Below are 22579 nucleotides of genomic sequence, written 5' to 3'. Positions count from 1 at the left end.
CAGGAAAGCCCAGACAGGGCATGGGTAGTGCCTCTCTTATTCAAGGTCATTTTTTACAGCACTTACTACAATGTTGCTGATGGTGTGCATACCCAGCAAGTGTCTGCTGACTGGAAAAGGGAAAATGAGGCCAAGACCTCATTAGATATAACTATAAAAACAATATTTAACATTTGTGAAAAGTTCATTAGGTTCCTGATGCTTTAACATTTAACATGTAAGCTCTCCATCTCTTTAGTCTGAAGTATTACATTTTCTCAATTTTACAGACACAGAGTCAAATAGATTAATCGGGTTGGTTGGCCAAGTCCATTTGGTTTAAACACAAGAATAGCATTTACTCAGGTGAAATTCTGGGCTTTTAACTGAAAATATCTGAAATAGACTATTTAAGGACAAGAACTTATCCCCCCCTAAATAGAAGGACAAAAGAAAACAATTGAAGGAAATGCCCCTAAAACTACAAATAGCCTCATATCACTTCAGATTATGTTTTACAGAAAGTGAGTTTAAAACCTGTTTTCAAAGCATATTTTAAAAAAATGAAGACTAAGTATCAGATTGTAGATCCTGACAATCAAGAATTAAGAGGTCAGGAACCTTCTGGGAGCCAGCGCTGTGGCGTTAACAGATAAAGCTGCTGCCCGCAATGCCGGCATCTCATATGGGTGCCAGTTCATGTCTCGGACACTCCACTTTTGATCCAGCTCCCTGCTAATGGCCTCAGAAAGCAGCAGCAGAAGGCTCAAGTGTTTGGGCCTCTGTCACCCACATGGGAGTCTTGGAAGAAGTTCCTGGCTCCTGGCTTTAACCTGGTCCAGTGTTGGCCATTGCAACCATCTGGGGAGTGAACTATCAGATGGAATCTCTCTCTCCATTTCTGTTAACAGTGCCTTTCAAATAAATAAATCTGAAATAAAAAAGAACCTTCTGGAAGCAGCCTCGAAGTAGAGAATGAAGGAGGATTAAGAGGTCAAGAATCTTCTAGAGGTAGCCTAGGAGTAGACTAGGAGGGCTTGCTCTTTTCAGACTATTTCTGAAGAGAAGAATGTTCTCTTAACTCCTGTTCATTTGAAGATTTCAACACAGATGCTCCAGGGATTTTCATAGACGTATCTGTCCTTGGCTCCTAATGTGCAATATTAAGTTTCCAGTCATGAAAAATTACACTCAGCATTAAGCATTCCCATCTATTTTCTTCAACCCTGGATACAGATTAATAAAAAGCTCTTAAAAATGAAATGCCTGAGGTTGGCATTGTGGTGCAGTATGTTAAACTGCTGCCAGAAATGCTGGCATCCCATATGAGTGCCGATTTGAGTCCTGGCTGGCTACTTCACTTCTCATCCAGTATCCTGCTAATGTGTCTGGGAAAGCAGGGGAAGATGGCTCAGGTACTTGGGCCCCTGCCACCCACATGGGAGATATAATGGAGTCCCAGGCTCCTGGCTTCAGTCTGGCCCAGTCTTAGCTACTGCAGCCATGTGGGGAATGAATCAACAGATCCAACATCTGTCTGTCTCTTCCTCTCTCTGTAACTCTGACACTCAGATAAATAAATCTTTTTAAAAATAGGGGCCAGCACTGTGGCGCAGCAGGGTAAAGCCCTGGCCTGAAGCACCGGCATCCCATATGGGCGCCAGTTCTAGTCCTGGCTGCTCCTTTTCAGACCCAGCTCTCTGCTATGGCCTAGGAAAGCATTAGAAGATGGCCCAGGTCCTTGGGCCCCTGCACCTGCGTGTGAGACCCAGAAGAAGCTCCTGGCTCCTGGCTTCGGAGCAGCACAGCTCCGGCCATTGCAGCCATCTGGGAAGTAAACCAGTGGATAGAAGACCTCTCTATCTTTACCTCTCTCTGTAACTCTGTCATTCAAATAAATAAAATCTTTTAAAAAATAAAATAATAATAAAAATAAATGAAATATCTTAGGCACCACACTATACTTCTGTTGTTGTTTTAAGCTTCCTAGGTAATTCCAGGGGGTAGCAAGGGTTTAGACTGATAGTCTAGGTCAGAAGACATCGGGCAAATCATAACTAACACCTGATAAGCAGTGGGCTGTTATCTGCCCAAAGTCAACCATATTATTAATTTTTAAAAATGTAAGGACACATTGTTCCTCATGATTATTGGTATAAATTGAGCTAAAGTTATTTAGACTTAGAGTAAGAGAAAATCTAAAATAAGAATAGCCCAGTATTTTCCGAAAAGGTCAAGGATTAATAGCGATAAAAATGAGGTACTGAAGTGTTACTGCAAATTATAATGCTATAAAACCATTTTAAATGCTTTATTCTTATCATAAATGTTATGATTGAACTATGAAATATGAAAATTGAAATATGAATGAAACACTTAATCTGAAAGAGATGCAATAGATAAAAGAGTAGGATAAAACCAGTATTCTTAATTTTTTTCCCCAGGAATAATCTCATGTTCACAGTCCATGCTACCTGCCAAATCTGAAAACCTATGTGAAAACAGCTCACAAAACAAAACAAATTTTTCTTATAGTAAACTATCAGTTGAATCCCAAAGTTGAACAGCAGTAGCCCACTCAGGACATAGCAGGTTATATTTGAATATTAGAAACGCTTAGCAGATAAAGGGGTTGTTATGGTAATCTTCCTAAAACCCTGAAATTCACCTATTCAAAATGGCAATTTGCTAATTACTAAATAACAGATTCATAGAAGAGAAGGAAATACCATAAAAATTTTTTAAAACTCAGAAAAAAAATTTGAAGAGTTTCTAAATTCTATATTTTTTAAGTTTCTAAAAGTAAAATAAATTGAGAGCCTGGTCTTTAAAAATATAAATCTGCTTCTCAGTATAGATGTCAACATCATTAAAAAAGTGTTAATAACAATAAAAAAAATCCACAAAATGAAAAGCTAAAACAATATGCACAATTCTTTCAGACTGCAAGACTGGCTTAAAATTCATGGGTTATTCTCAGTGTAAAAATATGTTTCTATCTGAAGAGACAGCCCTACAATGTTGCAAAGGTAAAATAATCTAACCACAACATTGTGGCTTGCAGTTATCTAGACTCCTGCTTCTCAAACTCCATGTGACTGTGAATCACCTGGGCATCTTGTTTAAATGTAGATTCATAAGAGAAAATGTCAAGATTATAGTCATGGTTCTGCCTCCAAATGGAAAGCATACATTACAGCACTGTTAGCTCAACTTAAAAATTCCCCCGAAGCAATTTTCTAAAGCAGTGAAAAGCAGAATTTGTAAGTGCACACGAAAGTAACATTTAATAAGATAAGAGGACAGCATTCTTAGCATTTCTTGTTTCTGTATTGTGACAATAAAGCACTGCAATTCCAGGGAGGAAGTTCTGTTTCCAGGTGAATTTAACTGGCACAAAGCCTAATTGATATATAAAACGTCCTTGCAACTGAGTTGAAGCATGCTGTAAAGAGTTAAGGATAACCACATCAAGCAGGGAAATACAAAATTATATCCTAAAATCCTAGTACAGATTGCAGAGTAAGAAAAGTACACTATTGTGAATTAATTCTCATTGGATCCTTGCCACACATTATCATCGAGATTTCCTAACTGCATTTAAAACAAAACAAAACTGCCCTGATAATGAACTAGCTGGTGCTTGGGCAGAAGTTCTTCTGTTAAGTTCCCCTCATCTGCTGGTGAAAGTGTTAGGGAATGAGGGAGTGGTAGGAAGTCATTTCTGCATTCCTCGGTGGAATCAAATTTGCCTGGAATATGCAGGAAGCCACTTGGGGCTGTACGACAAGACATGCACAGTGATGCAAAGCAAACTGCAAGGGGACAGCCACATGCTGTCTCAGCAGGGACGGCAGCAGCCTTATTTCAAAGATCCCAGCTAGAGACAAAGTAGAGTTGCTCTAGGAGGCTGACAGCCTGCAGTTGTTACAGAGCTAGATGACTTTCTGAACAAAGGGATCTATCTTCTGGTTAAAGACAAAAAGCCCAGGGACAGAGGTGACAGGGAGCAACAGTGAGGCACAGGATTCATTTCACTTGCACATGGTCTGATAAGCACCTCCATTAACACCTTTGAATATGAAAGGTTGCTGGTAGGATCTTGGTTTGTGGGCCAGCCAATTCTATCTTTGCCTGTTTTGGGGCAAATAAGTAATTACAGGGAGCTGCATGGGGAGGTGAACTACACACTCCCACGCTGTCCTGCCACATCTACATCTCTCAGTGAATTTCACCTAACAGGAAAGACACATATAGATTATTTATGGCATACTAGGAAGTACAGGAATTCTCAGAAGCAATTTCAGTGAATCCACAGATTACCCACAGAACTGGTAGGAAGATACTTCAAAAAGAAGAAAACAGAATTCAAACAAAAAGCCTATTTTGGTGCAAAGAACTCTTGAAAGTCATGCATAATTTTTCATAACATACACTTTATTAACTTTCTGAAGAATCCTCTATGCATGAACTTCAATTTCTTTTGCATCAAAATGAACTTATCTTTTAATTCCATTTTCCATGAATTTTTTGAAGTACTTCCCATTCCCCCAAGTAGAGGATTGAATTTTAAAACACTTCTCCACCTAGTTATCCTATAAACATAACTGGTGGGGTGGACATTGTGGTACAGAGGATTAAGTCACTGCTTGAAACCCTGGCTCACATCCCATATGGGAGTGCCTGGTCAATTCCTCAGCTACTCTGTATTTCTGACCCAGATTCCTGTCAATATGCCTGGGAAGCAGCAGTGGATAACTCAAAGTCCCTGCTAACCACGTGGGGGACCCAGATGGAGTTGCTGGCTCCTGGCTTCCACCTGGTTTAGCTCCAGCTGGTGTGGGCATTTGGGGATTGAAGATAGACACCAACAGAAGATCTCCTACCCCTCATTTCTCCCTATGTCTCTCTGTCACTCCACTCTGCCTTTCAAATAAGTTAATTTTTAAAAATTGTTGGTTTTTGGATTCATATGGAAACAGAAACAACACAGTGATTTGAACAAAGAGGGTTTAATACAATCTTGTATTAACAGAGGCTTGGGATACCAAGGAATTGGCTACTCAGATTCACAGAGTCCAAAGAAAACAGGAGTTGCAGACATAAGGGGCAACAGCTACCTCTATGGATGAGATGAATGCCCAAGAAAGAATCACCCTCTCACCTGGACTGAGATCCAGAAATCTCTACAGAGAAAGAGGGTAAGGTCTTCTCCACATGGTGGAAAACACAGAATTGCCTCACTGGTGGGATGTGCCAGAAATCTGTCCTCTGGAATCCCAAAAGAAGCATTCATAGAGATGTGCGGAACACTGGAAGTAGCGAGGTGCTGAAGGAAACTAGTGACTGCTGGGTACTGCTGGAGCCTGGAGTTGGAGAGGCTGTCCTTTGAGGAGTCTACTTCCTGGTGCCACCTGGCAAAAATGGCTCTGGGGTGGCTTCCCAGGACAAAGGTTGAGCAGCTGTCTCTCAAGACACCCAATTTTGTGAGTCTCCCAATGTGCACTGTGTGGATCTGAGAAGAGAGTCTAGAAAGCAGTGGCCTGGGATGGGGAACAGGTGGATGTGGCTCCAGGGCATACCACTGGTACGATGTCAAGCTCTGGAAAAAGTGCTAGAGGCTCAGAGAAAGTTATGCTCTGCAGGTTTTTACTGAAGAAAAACCACATGGGGAGCTGAGCAGTGAAGAGAAGAAAGACCAGAAAGGGCTGGGCCAGTGAGCAACCCTGAAGTCAAGAAGAAAGGTCCCTTTCACCCTCATCTGTCCTTCCAGTGCCCTCTACTGTCAAGGTTTAGCATCACACCATTGGGTAAAAGAGAAATGTTTATGAGGCCTTGCTCCAATATTGTAGAGCAGGCCAGAAATTTGGAGCTGAGACATAAAAAATTCATAAGCAGCATGTTCTAGTATTTTGAATAGCTTTAGCTAGTTTCCTTGGCCTCCCCAAGAGCTCAATATTGATCTCTAGTTTCAAAACCAGGCAGTGTGTACTAGCTAGTGAACTCTAGAAATGGGAAGTCCATGTTGCTGAGCCCATGCATACATAACTTCTATCCCTGCCACCAATGTCAGTGTCCACAGGCCACCTGAATAAGCACTGTGGTAGCTAGGGAGAGAGGTTGACTGACAACCTCAGAGCATGTCATTTTGCCCTCTTGATTAGTAAAAACCTCTTCTGTGGTGGATGCCCTTTACTGGGCATACAGATGGGACGAACTTTTTTTGCAGACAGCCCATTTTCAAAGGCTCATACATACTTCTTGTTCAGACTTTGTTACCAATCTTCTAATACTGTTCCTTCCAAAGTCTTGAACATATTACCTGTATCCGATTGTCCATCAACCAATATAGACGTATACTTCCTACTATCTCTCACTTCAAACATAGTGAACAGTCACGCCAACTGGAATAATTTTCCTTCTTCATTGACCTTCACGGTTACTCACAAGTGCTCACAAGTGTGACTGCAGTGTTGCAGCTGTACATTCTTGGGTGGTATCAGCATACTGGACAGACTAGTCTGTAAACCAGGCTTAAGTTTTTTCTTTCCTCTATCAACAAGACTGAGAAAATCTCCAAAAACCCATAGGCATTGTTTGAGTAAGATAAGGAAGTACAACAGGAGCTGGTATCAAAGGAGGCACCATCACTTTCTCAAGCAACTTTCACAGGTACTTTCCTGATCTGTCCACGCTCTGTCTCATGTATCATATTCACCTGATGACAGACCATTACCAAGCATGGTCTAACTTATGTCTTGGTAACTCAGATAACACCACTGAAAGATGGGAAACTCAGTCCTTATGGCAACCTGATGTCCCACGATTATTCATTCAGTACCTAGTGGCAAGCCAGAGGCTGCTTATCAGAGGTAGTTACCTGAAGAAGGAATGTATCTATTTCAGAATGGTAGAGGTCTTCACTGTCATTCTGCTATTGCTGTTTTCCAAAGGCACCATGGAGCAGGCCTAGTTACACAGGTTCTAAGACAATCATTGGACTTACTAGATCATAAAAGTGAAGTCTTAATACACCTTGCATTGTGTCCTTGACTGGCTATATTGCCCCCAGTCTTTGTTTCTTGGTTGGTTGGTTTTTGCTCTGATCATCAGTCAAAACTAGAAGCTTTATGATTTACTCTTTATTTATGCTGAAGTAGCACAGTAACATGTAATATATGTTGCTTCCAACATTCAAAACAGCTCTTCAAAATAGTGGCCACTGAATGCCCAGACATGTTACTAAAATGCTGCCCAGAAATGTTACTAAAATGCTGGGCCCTTGAATTTTTGTAGAGTTGATCTATCACCTTCTAATTCACATGTTTTACTGAGCCATCTAATGCGCTTGCTACTTTCTGGTCATCATATATAATCACTATGGACCAGTATGATAATTTGTGGAATGTTAGGAAGTAAGATCTCTAGGACAGGAGAACTAACCTATACCTGAGGGAAGACTATGAAGGGAAACTTGGCCTACAAGATGAAAACAAATTAGGTTTGGTAGTCCTTATAAATTGGAATGAATAAATGAGTATGTATTAATAAACTGTTTAGCTACATAAAAAAGCTAGATGCTGTATGATTTGATAAATATATTACATCTGGGTGACCAACTACATTTAGAAGCACTCAATAGTTCACAGTCATTTTCTAAGAGACATTCAACTTCTGCACAGCCAAATGGATTAGAAGGGGATGCGATGTCATATGTCTTACATATATTAACAATTTTCTCAGAGATATGATATTACTTGCTTAGCTATCTTAGAAGAGAGGGGAGGTTGTAAGAATTTACCATTTGATCTTCAATCCATGGTTTAGACTCAATATAGAGATAGTCCCAGTTACCCAAAGACTGTTCCAATAATATGGCTCTGTTTACCACTCGAGCTCATGGTGAGTTCAACTAAGCAAATACTCCACTTTGGTGGGTCACAGTGATATTTGGGGCCCTTAGGAATCAGTATGAACGCTTTGAGTACTTCCTTTTTCCTAAACATAGTCTCTAATAAACGGCTGCAGTTTCCTTTGAGAAAAAATTCTGGGCCTGGAAACTGGGTGAGATACCATGATTCTCAACAGTAGCAACTAAAGCCAGGGTTTTTGCTATCTAAAAGGTTTTTTCAGTTATATAAAGTGATACTGTAACACAGCCCATCTATTTCTTTTTTTTTTTTCAACTTTTAATTAATAAATGTAAATTTCAAAAGTACAACTTTTGAATTATAGTGGTTTTGGCAGGTGCCGCGGCTCACTAGGCTAATCCTCCGCCTAGTGGCGCCGGCACACCGGGTTCTAGTCCCGGTCGGGGTGCCGGATTCTGTCCTGGTTGCCCCTCTTCCAGGCCAGCTCTCTGCTGTGGCCAGGGAGTGCAATGGAGGATGGCCCAGGTGCTTGGACCCTGCACCCCATGGGAGACCAGGAAAAGCACCTGGCTCCTGGCTCCTGCCATCGGATCAGCGCGGTGGGCCAGCCGCAGCGCGCTGGCCGCGGCGGCCATTGGAGGGTGAACCAACGGCAAAGGAAGACCTTTCTCTCTGTCTCTCTCTCTCACTGTCCACTCTGCCTGTCAAAAAATTAAAAAAAAAATGAATTATAGTGGTTTTTACCCCCATAACTTCCCTCCCTTCCGCAACCATCCCATCTTCCTCTCCCTCTCCCATCCCATTCACATCAAGATTCATTCTCAATTATCTTTATACACAGAAGATCAACTTAGTATATACCAAGTAAAGATTTCAACAGCTTGCACCCACACATAAAAACACAAAGTATAAAGTACTGTTTGAGGACTAGTTATACCGTTAATTCACATAGTACAGCACATTAAAGACAGAGCTCCTACATGGGGAGCAGGTGCACAGTGATTCCTGTTGTTGATCTAACAATTGACACTCTTATTTATGATGTCAGCAATCCCCCGAGGCTCTTGTCATGAGCTGCCAAGGCTATGGAAGCCTCTTGAGTTCGCCAACTCCAATCTTATTTAGACAAGGCCATAGTCAAAGTGGAAGTTCTCTCCTCCCTTGATGGCCTGTTCTTTCCGCTGGGATCTCACTCACAGAGATCTTTCATTTAGGTCATTTTTTTTTTTTTTTTTTTTTTTTTTTTTTTGGTCATAGTGTCTTGGCTTTCCATGCCTGAGAAATTCTCATGCAGCCCATCCATTTCATTTATTAGCTACCTCTAGGAGTCCACCAAAGACATTAGTCTTTGCAATGCATTAGTCAATGCAATGCAATGCACTCTGAGCACTGTATGTCCCTGCTTTCCATTATGGAAGATGTACCTACTTTGTCTTCAGTAGTTAAATCCTACTTCCATTTGACTTCTGTTACTATGGGATCTCATCATCTCCACTGAAGTCAGAGAGCCAAGTTCAATGACCTACTAAGGAGAGCAACCACATTTTTTCTCATGGTTGCAAGGACTTCCCTCACTAATATATTTCTTTATACCTTACTGAAGGGAATGTCTACTGGGTCTTTTTGGAGATTGTAGTTGGAGGATGGTCATATAGGTCTTATTTTGTAAATCTAATCAAACAACACTTTTTAAAATTTTGGGGAAGGAATCCAAAAACCACACAAGTAGAGTGCAATTTCTGACCACTCATGCGCACTTAAAGGACATAGGAATATTATGTAATGGAGAAGTGTGGGGAGTGAGGGAGTAAGATTGCTTGTTTGTTTGCTATCACTTTGCATTCACAGTTCTATAGGTTTATCCACAATTCATTCAGTAGATGCTCATTCTCCACCTTTCAACTTCAATTACCCTCTACAAAAAATGTCAGCAACTTCCATAAAGGACAAGACAGCAATTTTTTTGTGTGTGCTTTGCAGGCCATATGGTCTTTATTGCAACGGATAGATTTTGCTGTTATAGCACACACAAAAAAATGTCAATATATAAATGAATGAGCATAGCAGCATTCCAATTAAATTTGTTTACAAAGATGGGTGGCAGACCAAATTTGGCTTAGGAACTGTGGTTTGCTAACCTCTGCTATAGAAATTCTAAAAGATGTCAATCTCATTATTTACAAATTGCCTTATACTTACCCCTTTCCCTAGTAGTTGCCACCTCCTCAGACATAAAATAACAAAATAAAACTTTTGTAAATCATTTATAACATCAATATTTTGATTAAATATAAAAGCAGTATCTGCCTTTAAGATTAGCCCCCCTCACACATACCCTTAATTTAGAGCATACACTATCCCTCCATTTCTCTAACAACCTCTGAAATTATTGCATTCCCCAAATTTCAAGATGAAGGTATGAAAAGTCTCTTTAAGATACAAGTTCATAGAATGTGTGTTTTTATATTCTTATTTTTTAAAATTTACAAAACTGTAAAACAATGCCACTTTTGGTACTACCTTTTTGTCTTAGACAATATAGACTTTTCATTAAAATATTTATTAAATTTCAAAAAATGCAAATTCCAGTTAGAAATAACCACATTCAGTTTAAACTTTAATTCCTTTTTCAACAGTGGACCTCAAGTAGGGCAATTTTCCTCAGGACCATACAGAGTCAGTCACATATACATTGAGGCCTATTCCACATTTGCTGAATGCTAACCTCCCAATATGGAAGGCAGAGGTAACTAACCCTGTGGGATTTATACTTAATTCTGTGGGCCGAGGCGAGAGGCCTTGATGGGTTTTAAGTAAGATGATGACCTAATCAGAATTGAAATTTAGAATGACTGTCCTTGAAGCTGTGCTGAATGTGAATTTTGGGGGGCAGAGCAGAAAAACCAGATAGGGAGCTGGAGGCAATTAGGAGACTATTAGAAGTAATCCGTGCAAGGGATGAGCAGGAGGGGGGTGGAGGCTTGGAAAGAGATTTGAGCTGAACTCAGCAAATGAATCAAAGTGCAGCCTGGGGAGGTTGCTAAGTCATGATGTGTGTTAAGGATAGGTTGTTAACTTGCTTAAAAGGACTGGCTAACAGAGTGCTCTCTGTTTCGGATTATCTGCAGGGACAGAACTGGAACTTAAAAAAAAAAAAATATGAGCAAGAGATCAGCGGGGTTGAATGGAAATAAACAGAAGATACAATAAAGAAGTGGGGCTGGCACTGTGGCACAGTGGGTAAAGCCACGGCACCAGTTCAAGTTCCAACTGCTCCACGTCCAATCCAGCTCTGGGAAAGCAGTACAAGATGGCCACTGCACCCATTTGGGAGACCTAGAAGAAGCTCCTGGCTCCTGGCTTTGGATCAGCACAGCTCCAGCCATTGAGGGCAGTTGCAGAGTGAACCCCTCCCTCCCTCCCTCCCTCCCTCCCTCCCTCTCTCTCTCTCCCCGCCTCCTCTTCTCTTTCTGTGTCATTCTGACTTTCAAATAGATAAATAAATCTTTAAAAAAAAAAGATATAAAGAAGTAACTAAGGTGACAACAGAAACAATTTTTATTCAATTCAAAGTGATAGGAGATACCTGAAAAAGCAAAGGTCATGATCCAAAAGCTCAAACAACATAAGGAAAACAATAATTTGTAGTAAAAAAAAAAAACTTCTTTGCCTAATTAATTGTCCTCCAGAATCAGGCCATTCTGCCCTCAGGTATTTTCTACCAGGTATTCTCACCTTTTACCCTTATCCCATTTGACTCAGAATTATCAAACGTGCAAGCTCTCACATTGGTCTCCATCAAAGTATCATTTAGAGGTGAGGGTACTTTCTAGAAATTTACCCGACAGATATGTTAACACACAAATGAAATGATAGAACTGTAAATATGTAATAAAGCACTGTTTGAGTATCAAAAGGATCAATTCCATCAATAGAAAAAAAAGGTAAATTGTGATAGTGTCATATGATGGAATATGCCAAGCAGGAAACAAAACTAATTTATATGCTCACAAAGAATGATCTCCATAGAAAGCAAGGTTTACTTCCATTTTAAAAAGTGATAAAGTATATGCATATTGGGTTTTTCTTTTTAAAAGATGGTATTGGTGGCCTCCAGAGAGGAAACCTGGGTGTCAGAGAGAAGCAGTCAAAGGAAGACTAACACAACATGTCTTACTTCTGAAAGTTGTGAATCCCAGGAATAAAGTAACTAACTAAACAAATAACACAGGAAAATGTGTGAAGGTAGAATAAAGGTTTCCCAACATGCAATATGTCAACTTCCTCAATTCCACATGCTGTTTTCCAGAGAGCTAATGGAGGACATGTACCTCTAAACAAGAATAAACAAAGTAAATAAAAGAAGTTATAGTAAGGAATAAGTTCCATCAGATATGTTAGCAAAAAAATCCCAAACAACTTCAGAACAGATCTCAAGTAGAGAGAGCCATAGCTCAAATACAGACAATAAAACATATTACCAAAGAGGGCCTAATAAATATGATATTGACTATGATGAATGTCAAACTGAGAAAATGTTGGAGTACATAAAAAATGTATTTCAGCTGTTACATGGAAAAATTTAGAAAATTACTTTTCTTGGGTTAACTATTAACTGTAGTATAAAAACATTTTCTACAAGTAAAAAGGCATAATAAGGTAGACAGTACCTACATAATCATAATAATAAAAATACTAAGATGAAGCCAAAAGAATGTGGAGATCATATTGAGAGATCCAAGAACAGAGAGCATAAGTATGTGTGCAAAAGAGCTAAGTATTTATTTACCATAATGGGAATGTCAGTGGATAATGCCTAACACTACATTAAGAAATAGCAGTGTAAGCAATGAATTCAAAGGGTGCTTATGAAAACATCTAAACGGTGAAAGTGGTTGATTTTAGGCATCAGTTCTGAGGAGATGGCAGAAGAAGAGCGGGTTAATTTTTTGTTGCTAATCTGTTTTGTTGTTATAACCTTTTACTAGCCTTGTTTACTTTTATTTGCATGTAAGCAGGAGAGAAGTTTGATTTGGAATCAGACTTCTTAGATTTGAATCCTGGATCTGACATTTCACTAACCTCATAGTGGCAAAATATTTAATCTCTCAACTTTTTCTATCTCTAAAATAAGAAGGAAAATAGTAATGCACACTGTAGAGTTGTTCTGAACATTGAATTAACTTACATAAATTGCTTAAAATATGCCTGGCACATAAGTGCTCAACAGTAAAACAGTAAATAAGGACCAACACTTACTACAAGAATAAATATGGGGGCCGGCACTGTGGCGCAATAGGTTAATCCTCCACCTGAAGCACCGGCAACCCATATGGGCGCCGGTTCTAGTCCTCGCTGCTCCACTTCCGATCCAGCTCTCTGCTATGGCCTGGGAAAGCAGTGGAAGATGCCAAAGTCCTTGAGCCCCTGCACCCATGTGGGAGACCTGGAAGAAGCTCCTGGCTCCTAGCTTCGGATCAGCGCAGTTCTGGCCATGTGGCCATCTGCGGAGTGAACCAGTGGATGAAAGGCCTCTCTCTCTGTCTCTACCTCTCTCTGTAACTCTTTCAAATAAATAAAATAAAACTTTAATAAAATAAAATAAAAATTAGGCTAACAATCTAATTTTAAAAGAAACAAGTCACTCTGAGAGCAGTGTGAGGAATCAATCAGAAAGAAGTCAGAAAGAGCTCAGAGCGACAACACGAAGGCCACTGGAAAAGCCCAGGCAAGAGAGGATGGTCGTGATAGGACTCAAGAGAGGGTGGACTTCAGACGCATTTATTTAGCAGGTAAAATTGGCAGAACTTGGGCAAAGACTAGCCAGGCTGCCGAAAGGAACACAGACTCGCAGGAATTTTTTGCCCTGTTTGAGTTCAAACTAATCCCTAAGTAAACGCTGCCCAGATCCCCGGATCTTCACTGCTACTCATGCACTCCATTGTGAAACATTTCTAAAGTTGTAAGACATTTCAATAACAAAGTTAACTTTTCACTTCTAAACAGTAAAACCTCAGTTTTGGAACAGAATCAAAAGGCCCTAAAATAACATGAAATTCAAAGGGATGAGATAGAAATAACAGTAATCCAAATTAAATAGACTAAGCAAGTGAAGCAAGTTTCCTACTCTCCAATTTCTTTGGTCACTTCCCATAAAAAAGAAAACTGACTTTCACTGCTTGCCCAATACTTTCCCCCTTCCTGTGACACTTTTCCTCCAACATTTCTACCCCACCTTGGGCTGAGAGGAAAGAGAAACTCTCCAGGCTTTGCAAATAATCTAAAAGATGTATGTGTGTATGTATACACAGACAGACACAAAACCAGTTTATATCACATGTGGAACGCACATGATAAAAGTACCCATTGGATACCTCACCCAGCTCAGGTGCATATAAAGGTGATGGTGGGGAGTATGATTTCCTCCCAAGACCTCAGTTGAGTCTTAAAAGTTGTTTTTGTTTGTCTTTTGTTTTTTAAAGATTTGTTTATTTGAAAGTCAGAGTTAGAGAGGGAGAGACAGAGAGATCTTCCATCCGCTGGTTCACCTTCCACTGGGCCAGGCTGAAGCCAGGAGCCAGGAGCTTCATCTGGGTCTTCCTCATGCATGTCAGGGGCCTGAACACTTGGGCAGGGAGCTGGATTGGAAGTGGAGCAGCTTGGATTCTAACTGGCGCTGACACCGAATGCCAGAGTCGCAAGCGGTAGCTTTACCTGCAACACCACAACAACAGCCCCCAGATTCTAAATAATTATTGAATTGGGAGCCAGCATTGTGGCATAGCAGGTTAAGCTGCCACTTGTGATGCCGGGTATCCCATCACAGGAGCACTGGTTCAAGCCTTAGCTATTCTGCTTCCAATACAACTCTCTGTTAATGCACCTAGGAAAGCAGCAGAAGATGGCCCAAGTGCTGCAGCCCCTGCCATCCACATGGGAGACCTGGATGGATTTCATGGCTCCTGGCCTGGGCAGGACTAAACTGTTGCAGGCATTTGGGGAGTGAACCAATAGATGGACGAGAGCGCGCGCTCTGTCTCTCATCACTCTGCCTCTCAAATAAATAGATAAATCTTAAAAAACAAAAACAAAACAAAAATAAAAAACAAACTACAGAGTTATAAAAGGTATAGGCATTGCCTAGCAGTTATATGACACCTTTTGGGATGCCCAAGTCCTATATTAGAGTGACTAGGTTCAAGTGCCAGCTACACTACAGATTCTAATTTCCTTCTAATGCACTCCCTGGGAAGCAGCAGGTGACGGTTCAAATACTTGGGGCTCTGCCACCCTCAAAGGAAACATAGATTATGTTCCCAACTTCCAGCTTCGGCCTGTCTCAGCCCCAACTGTTGCAGGCATTGTGCAGTGAACAAGTAAACGGGAATTCTCTTTTTGGTTGGCTGACTGGCTGTCTCTGCCTCTTGAATGAATGAATGAATGAATGATTTTTATTCTAATAAAACATCATTACAAATGGGGCCAAAAACTTCACAGACCAGAAAGGTAAAGATCGAGAGAAAGGTACTCTCAGTATTGGTGAGTGCAAAAGAAAAGGTAAGCACACAGGAAAAAAAAAACCAAACACCATAAAACTGGTTTGTGGAGTATAAATGCAGACTTAAGCAAAGGTCAGGTTCTGTCAGACCATTTTTAAGTACCATCTGTTCTACCCGGCAGTTTTAGAAAGTTGTTAAAGAATTTTACAAAGAGTAGAAAGAAACTTCAGTTTACATCTTTAAAAAGATCATTAGATGGGGCTGGCCCTGTGGCACAGCAGGTGAAGCCACCACCAGCGACCCATGTGAACACTGGTTCAAGTATCAGCTGCTCCACTTCTGATCCGGCTCACTGCTAATACTTGGATGGATTTCCTGACCCAGCCCTAGCAGTTACAGCCATTTGGGAAAGGAACCAGCTAGAGGAGATCTCAATATCTCTCTCTCTCGATCTCTCTCTAACTCTGCCTTTCAAATAAACTTTTTTCTTATTAAGAGAATTAGCTAAAGGTTTCTGCTGAGGATGGTTTTAAGGATGATAAGACTCTCCTGGAGACACCAGGTAGGAGGCAGCTGTGGTAAAGTGGTCAAGTGTTGATAAATCCTGCCCTAGGGCAGTAAACGCAGAAGGGAGGTGGAGCAGGAAGGGGAGGGGGGAATTTCAGCAGATCCAGCGATCTGATGGGTACTGTCTACTGTCTTAGTCTGTTTGGGCTGCTGTAACAAAATACTGTAAACTGAGTAATTTATAAGCAACAGAAATTTACCACTCACACCTATGAAGTGTGGAGTCTAGGCAGTCCAAGAGCAAAGTGCTTGCAGATTCAACATCTGATGAGGGAGCCCCTTCCTCATAGATGGTGCCTTTTCACAGGTCATGGGAAAGACAAGCAGCTCACAAGTGCCCTGAGACCTCTTCTTTATAAGGGCACTGATTCTGTCCATGAAGGCAGGGCTCCGCTGACCTTATTTCGGAATACCACCACGGAGGAGAATAGATTACAACAGGAGACTTTTGGAGAGAGGCAAACATTCAAGACCACAGCAGTTGTGGGCGCTAAGAAAAAAAAAAAAGAGTTCAAAACAACCTCAGGATTTCTGGCATTAACAACTGAATAGCAGTACAGACCCATAATCTAGTCTCACAAATCTCTGAAGTTAAATGCTTTTTAAAATTCAGAAACTGTTTGGAGACAGAAAGGTTTTATGGTTCACAAATCCAATATCAAAGTGTTCTTCCAGCAGGGCCTGGGGCAATGTCATATAATCAACCAAAGTACTATTTCTATGGAAAGACATACCCCACCAAGTGGGATAGGTGATGGCCTCCTGGCAATTCACTCCTGTTTTGTTCCAAATGAGTTCCACTTTCACTAACAAATGAGTCACACACAAGCTTGTGGTTTTCAAAAGCTGATTCTGGAATTGTGGAGAAGTGGCAATTGAACCAATATCCATAGATCATACACCAGGAGAGAAACAGGTTGGTTGGTCATTGATGGAGAGAAGGTTCTGCTCTACATGTCTATAATCTCAATGACTTTGACAACCTAAAGACATTGGGCAGGTAATCATGCAGATAAGCAAATCAGTTTAGAAGACTTTGAAACTGAAACAATTATGGAGAAAAGGTGTTCCTAGGGAAATTCTCTAGTTAGTGCCAAAACTATGAGCCCAACTCAGAGAATGACTCAGAAGTTTCACCTAATTGTAAATAGTGACTAATGACCTAGAATTCAGAATCCTACTTGTCTTTGCTTTGCCCTAAATTAATGCGCTTTGGTCTTTTGCCTTTGCTGGAATTAACTTGAATTCAGTGTTGCCATGACAGTACATTAGTAGTGTTAAAGTTACCTTAAATATGTAACACTAATTACTCTGATATTAAGTAGACGAATACTTGTATAGGTAATTTAAAATACCACCTTTCATCTCAATCAAATCTTATAATAACAAAATATGTTATTGCAAATGTATTTTTTTCACTTTATGGACCAGAGAACTGAATATACTTGAAGATGATTTGGGTGCTATTTATTCTCAAAATATTAAAAATGGTATTATTTTCTTTAGGAAAAAAATTCCTTCTACCAGGAATGTGAAAGCAAGTTAATATTGAAAGCTTCTATGGAAGGCTTACTTATCCAATCAGAGTTTACTTCCCTACAGATCACTTAGGAATCTAACTTAATCTCACATACTAGTCTATGTTAGGGAGGTGGTATGTAAATCCTGTAACCTGCCTCTTATACTTGCATAATAAATAAAATGTAATATAGGGGCTGGGGCAGAGCGCAATAGGTTAGTTCTCTGCCTATGGCACCAGCATCCCATATGGGCGCCGGTTCTAGTCCAGCTCTCTGCTGCGGCCTGGGGAAGCAGTGGAGGATGGCCCAAGTCCGTGGGCCTCTGCACCCGCGTGGGAGACCCGGAAGAAGCTCCTGGCTTCAGATCGGCACAGCTCCAGCCATTGTGGCCATCTGGGGAGTGAAGCAGCGGAAGGAAGACCTTTCTGTCTCTCCCTCTGTCTGTAACTCTACCTCTCAAATAGATAAATAAAATCTTTTAAAAATGTAAAATATTAACAGAATACAAAACAAATCATAAACTGGGCTATGTTTTTTTCTAAGTTTTTCAGACTCCACTGAAAACTGTAACTCAGTCATGAAGCTTAGTTAAGAATACAGCTGAACATAATTATTTTTCTCTCTCAAACTTTCACTTGATGTTGCTTCAGAATCTCCTGGTAATTTTCTTGTCCCTAAATACACTACAGCATGCTGAGAACCCATTTAAAATACAATAATGTACAGTGAGATCCCATGCAGTTCCTAATGTTTGAGAGATTTAATCTAGCAAAAGGTCCCAGAATCTGAAGCTCTGTAGTAAATGTTTAATTAGGATGACAGGATGACGTTAGGAAAAAAGAAGTTTGATTTCTTTTGTTGTGTGAGTGACACACAGTAACACGGCAGAAAATTCAACCAAAATAACGCAAATCCAATAGAACAGCAGTACTTTCACACTGTGGGCTCTAGGCCATTAGTGGTCATAAAGTTAATCCAGTGTGTTGAGATCAATTTAACAAAATAGAGAATACCTATGTTTTAAGCCAAATATTATTTTGTGAAACATTTCATTTATATGTGCACACAGTAGTGTATACCAAGTTGAGGCACAAGATGCATTTTGTTTATTTCACTGAGGCCTGCAGGGAAAGAAAGGTTTAAAAAAGTTTGGTGTTAAGGAGGTAGGTAAACAAAAAACCTAGAGTGCTGCAAAATGGATAAAAGACACTGGGTTGCTGACTCATAAAATATTTTTGAAGTCAATATAAGATCAGAAGACTAAGTGATGCTGTTTGTTTTGACTCAAAAAATGAACAGCAGCTCTGAAATACCAAGAAAAGATCAAAAATCATGATCCGTATGGCATCTTCAAAACACAGGACATCCACAAGGAGAGGAAGGACGCAATGGCCTCAGTGGGTCTTCATGGAGGCTGACATCCTTTGGACTAGTAGAAATTAGGGTAAATTAGAGCTGAGCAAAGAACAATCAACTCTTCTATAATTAGAAGGGGCTTACACAGTACTGAGAAAAAAATGATAAACATCTTATAATAAGTGAGAATGTAGGTGGAGAAAGTAAAGATACAGGAGCTGTGAGTCAAGCCATTGGAATAACAATGCCATCTGCAGTACTAATTCACAGAGTGAGAAGTTACAACATCTCTCATGACTGGTGCTGTGGCATAGCGGGAAAAGCTGCCGCTTGTGATGCCAGCATCCCACACTGGGCGCTGATTAGAGTCCCGGCTGTTCCACTTACAATCCAGCTCCCTGCTAACATGCCTGGGAAAGCAACAGAGGATGGACCAAGTGTTTGGGTCCCTGCCACCCACGTGGGAGACCTGGAAGAAGCTCCTGGCTCCTGGGTTAGGATCAGCTCAGCTCCAGCCACTGCAGCCATCTAAGGAGTGAACCAGTGGATGAAAGACTTCTCTATCTTTCTCTCTGCCTTTCAAATAATTTTTTTTTTTCCCAAAGCTAAGCTTCAGCTTAGCACAAACTGGACTGGTAGACCAGATCGCCAAGGTGAGAAAAGGAACCCTGGAAGGCCAAAGCTAGTGGATATTGCTGATTTCTTCAAGGCCTCTTTGCTCCAGAGAAGCAATATTTACTGTTTTACAGTTAGATTAACACTTTTTTTTTTACAGGCAGAGTGGACAGTGAGAGAGAGAGACAGAGAGAAAGATCTTCCTTTGCCGTTGGTTCGTTGGTTCACCCTCCAATGGCAGCCGCAGCCGGCGCGCTGCGGCCGGCGCACCGCGCTGATCCGAAGGCAGGAGCCAGGTGCTTCTCCTGGTCTCCCATGCGGGTGCAGGGCCCAAGCACTTGGGCCATCCTCCACTGCACTCCTGGGCCACAGCAGAGAGCTGGCCTGGAAGAGGAGCAACCGGGACTAGAACCCGGTGTGCCGGAGCCGCAAGGCGGAAGATTAGCCAACTGAGCCGCGGCGCCGGCAGACACATTTTTACTGTAGCTAATAAAATCATGTTATACATCTGCCTAAGAGGTAGGGTAAAGATAGGTGATAACACCTGCCCAGTGACCAATGAAGATTAACATACAGAGCATTTATCTTTAATTATTAAACACTAGTTAGCACATTGATTTCCCTGTACGGAGACAAGTTTAAGAAAGCAGGTGAGTCTCTTTTGAGGAAAGCAGGAAAGCCCTGGGTGAATTCATGATTATGTCCTTTTTGGCTGTGGATTTTTGCTTTTGTTTTTGTTTTTAGTTTCTAATTGCATCTTCCTTTCAAAACTACATGTACTACTTAAGGCATTTTAAATTAAATGTGCAATTGAAAATGTTCTAAAAATTAGCAGAGATAGAGCTAAACACATCTAAGGAGTGAAACTGCTACTTATTATAAATTCCCCTGTAAAAATATTGGTTAAAGCAATATAAAAAGAAAGATGCTTGGTACAAATAAACTGCTCAGAATGTTTAAACTAACAAATAGGCTCGGCTTCAGATTTTAAAAGCAAAAGTTATATTTAAAGGAACATAATTCTAGAGTGTGATTTATAACCTTATGTATTTTATTCATAATCTTGAAGAAAAAAATCTACATAATAAAAGCAAGTTGAAATGCAATTAACTCCCTGCTTTTTTTAAAACAATGGAATTTGAGTTTAAATGTAGGGTAACTTCTATACAAGTTATATATTAGCTTCATAACGTTCTCTAGAAAACAGAAAAATGGGCAATTTGATGGCAGTTCTAAAAATGGTTCTTTGCTGAGTTTGAGAGGGAAGGCAAGAAAGTAAGAGGTAAGAGCCGGTTTCACCCTCAATTCTTGGGCGTCAGAAGAGTCCAGTGAGGCAGGATTGGAATCCAGGCCAGGCACACCCAGGTTCAGACGTGGCACAACCCTGAAACAAGGCTTTTTTTGACCCTTTGAGTCATATGCCACAGGCTAACCACAGGCGCGATACACAGGTCCTCAAGTCAACAGGTCCTCGGAAGAGAGGGCGTGCGGTGGGTGCGTGGCAGTTGGGTTTCCTGCCACCACGGAGAAACCAGTTCTTCCCCCATCAGACTGGAAAGTAGGCGCAGCTCCAGCGAGGGGAGCGCACCCGGAAAAGTGCAGCGTCCAAACCGGCAGGGCGACGGACGTCCGCGTCCCGACCACAAAGCGCCTTCCAAACCGCTCGGACAGCCTGTCAATGGCTTGGCGGCCGCGGTCTGCAGCCCAGAGCTGTCTAGGGTCTGGCTGGCGAAACTGCCGGGCGAAGCCATGCCCTTCCCCGTCGCGGATTTGTCCCTGTCGGGCAGAGCCAGGGGGCAGCCGGGCAACCTGCGAGCACGCGAGGGCAACGCGGCCGCCTCAAGCCCGGCCCACGGCCGCCGGCCCCCGACTCGGAGGCCCTCCCACCTTCCAGCCCGGGGCCACCGGACGGCGAGGCCCCGCCAGGCGCTCCTGGCTGGGGCTCCCATTCAGGGTCTGAAGGGGTGACCTGGCCGCCCCCCCGGGGTGCCATTCCCTCCCCCTCCCCCCGCCGCGGGCGTCGCTTTCGGCCTCTCCCCGAGGGGCAACCGTCTCTAACCGGCGACGAGACCCCCGCCCTCTCCCCACCACGTGAACCCCCACGGCCGTCCCACCACCCCCTCCGACGCTACCAGGGGGCCACCGGCGGGATCACCCTCCGGCATCCGCGTCGGCCGGCCGGCTTACCTGGCGGGTGGGCTGGGCAGGGCAGGACAGCGGGAAGCGGCGGCCGAGCGGACGTGGGCCGGGCGCCAGGTGCAGGTGGTGGCGGCGGCGACTCGAGTTGCTGTCGCTACAGTTGCCGCTCAGTCGAGCTCCTCCTCCGCCGCCGCCTCCTGCTTCCCGCTGGGCCTCCCGCGTTGCCAGGAGAGGCCGAACCGAGCCTCCGCTTCCTCTTGGAGTCTCCCAGGTGAGCTCCAGCCTGCGACGTCGGCAGGGGCGAGGCCCCCGTCCCGCGCCTGCGCGCCAGCCTCCGGCCCCGCCCAAGCCCTACCTGAGCGCTCCAGGTGAGGACCGCGGCCCGCGAGCGCGCAGCGTGGGGGGCGCGGTGCGCACCCAGCGCGGGAGCAGCCGCTTCCCACTCCGCCGTGGGCACGGCTGCTTTTCTGCGCCGGGTGTGCCTACTCGTTCGTCTACATTTGAGAGGACCCCTGCACTGACGTGGTGGCAGTGGCCACTTGGTAACCTGAGCACACAGCGCGGGACTTTGGGGGACCTTGATCTAGCTTTCCGTCGAGCACTTCTCCCCTTCCCCCGCGGGTCGCGAGAATGAAGGGGCGCGCGGCGGCCCGGGAGCGGGCTCAGTGCCTCCGAGGAGCACTTCGGGGGCGCAGCAACGTCTGGCTCGTGTGGTTTCCTCGGGTCGAGTTCAGCGGCTTCTGTCACTGGCTGGGTCTGTGGGGGGAGCTTCCTTCGCAAGCAGTCTTGATTTCATCACTTGACTCACTTGGGTGCAGCTAGTGGTTTCCGCTTCTGCGAGCGGGCGCGCTGGTAGGGGCGCCTTACGTCCAAAGGAGGAGCCAGCCTCCTTCCGAAGAAGAACCTCTGGCATTTGGCAGAGGCTCGCTAACTTGGGGCGCACCTCCCTTTCCCAGGTCCAAAGCCAAAGCAATTCCCAGATGAGAGAAAAAGCAGCGACGGCAGAGACTCCCCCCCGCCCCACCACCACGCA

The 22579-nt window shown here is 42.8% G+C and overlaps 1 protein-coding gene across 3 annotated transcripts in view; it reads right to left on the bottom strand.

Moving 5' to 3' along the window:
- GALNT3 (polypeptide N-acetylgalactosaminyltransferase 3) overlaps positions 1-22299 on the bottom strand; it is a 54813-nt gene extending 32514 nt beyond the window's left edge. The window contains exons 1-2 of one of the 3 annotated variants that reach the window (XM_008258695.5): positions 21595-21844; positions 16124-16406 (exon numbers count right to left, since the gene is read on the bottom strand). The gene's annotated coding sequence lies outside the window, so the exon portion shown is untranslated. Of the gene's footprint in view, positions 1-16123; positions 16407-21594 lie in introns of all 3 variants that reach the window. The other 2 variants (XR_016231525.1, XM_002712246.6) reach the window with 2 other exon arrangements.
- Positions 22300-22579: the final 280 nt, after the last annotated feature.

The sequence above is a fragment of the Oryctolagus cuniculus genome, chromosome 3 (genome assembly GCF_051225735.1).
Source record: "Oryctolagus cuniculus isolate XC-2025 breed Fujian yellow rabbit chromosome 3, ASM5122573v1, whole genome shotgun sequence".
Classification (NCBI taxonomy): domain Eukaryota; kingdom Metazoa; phylum Chordata; class Mammalia; order Lagomorpha; family Leporidae; genus Oryctolagus; species Oryctolagus cuniculus.
This window is presented reverse-complemented; position numbering and strand designations above follow the sequence as displayed.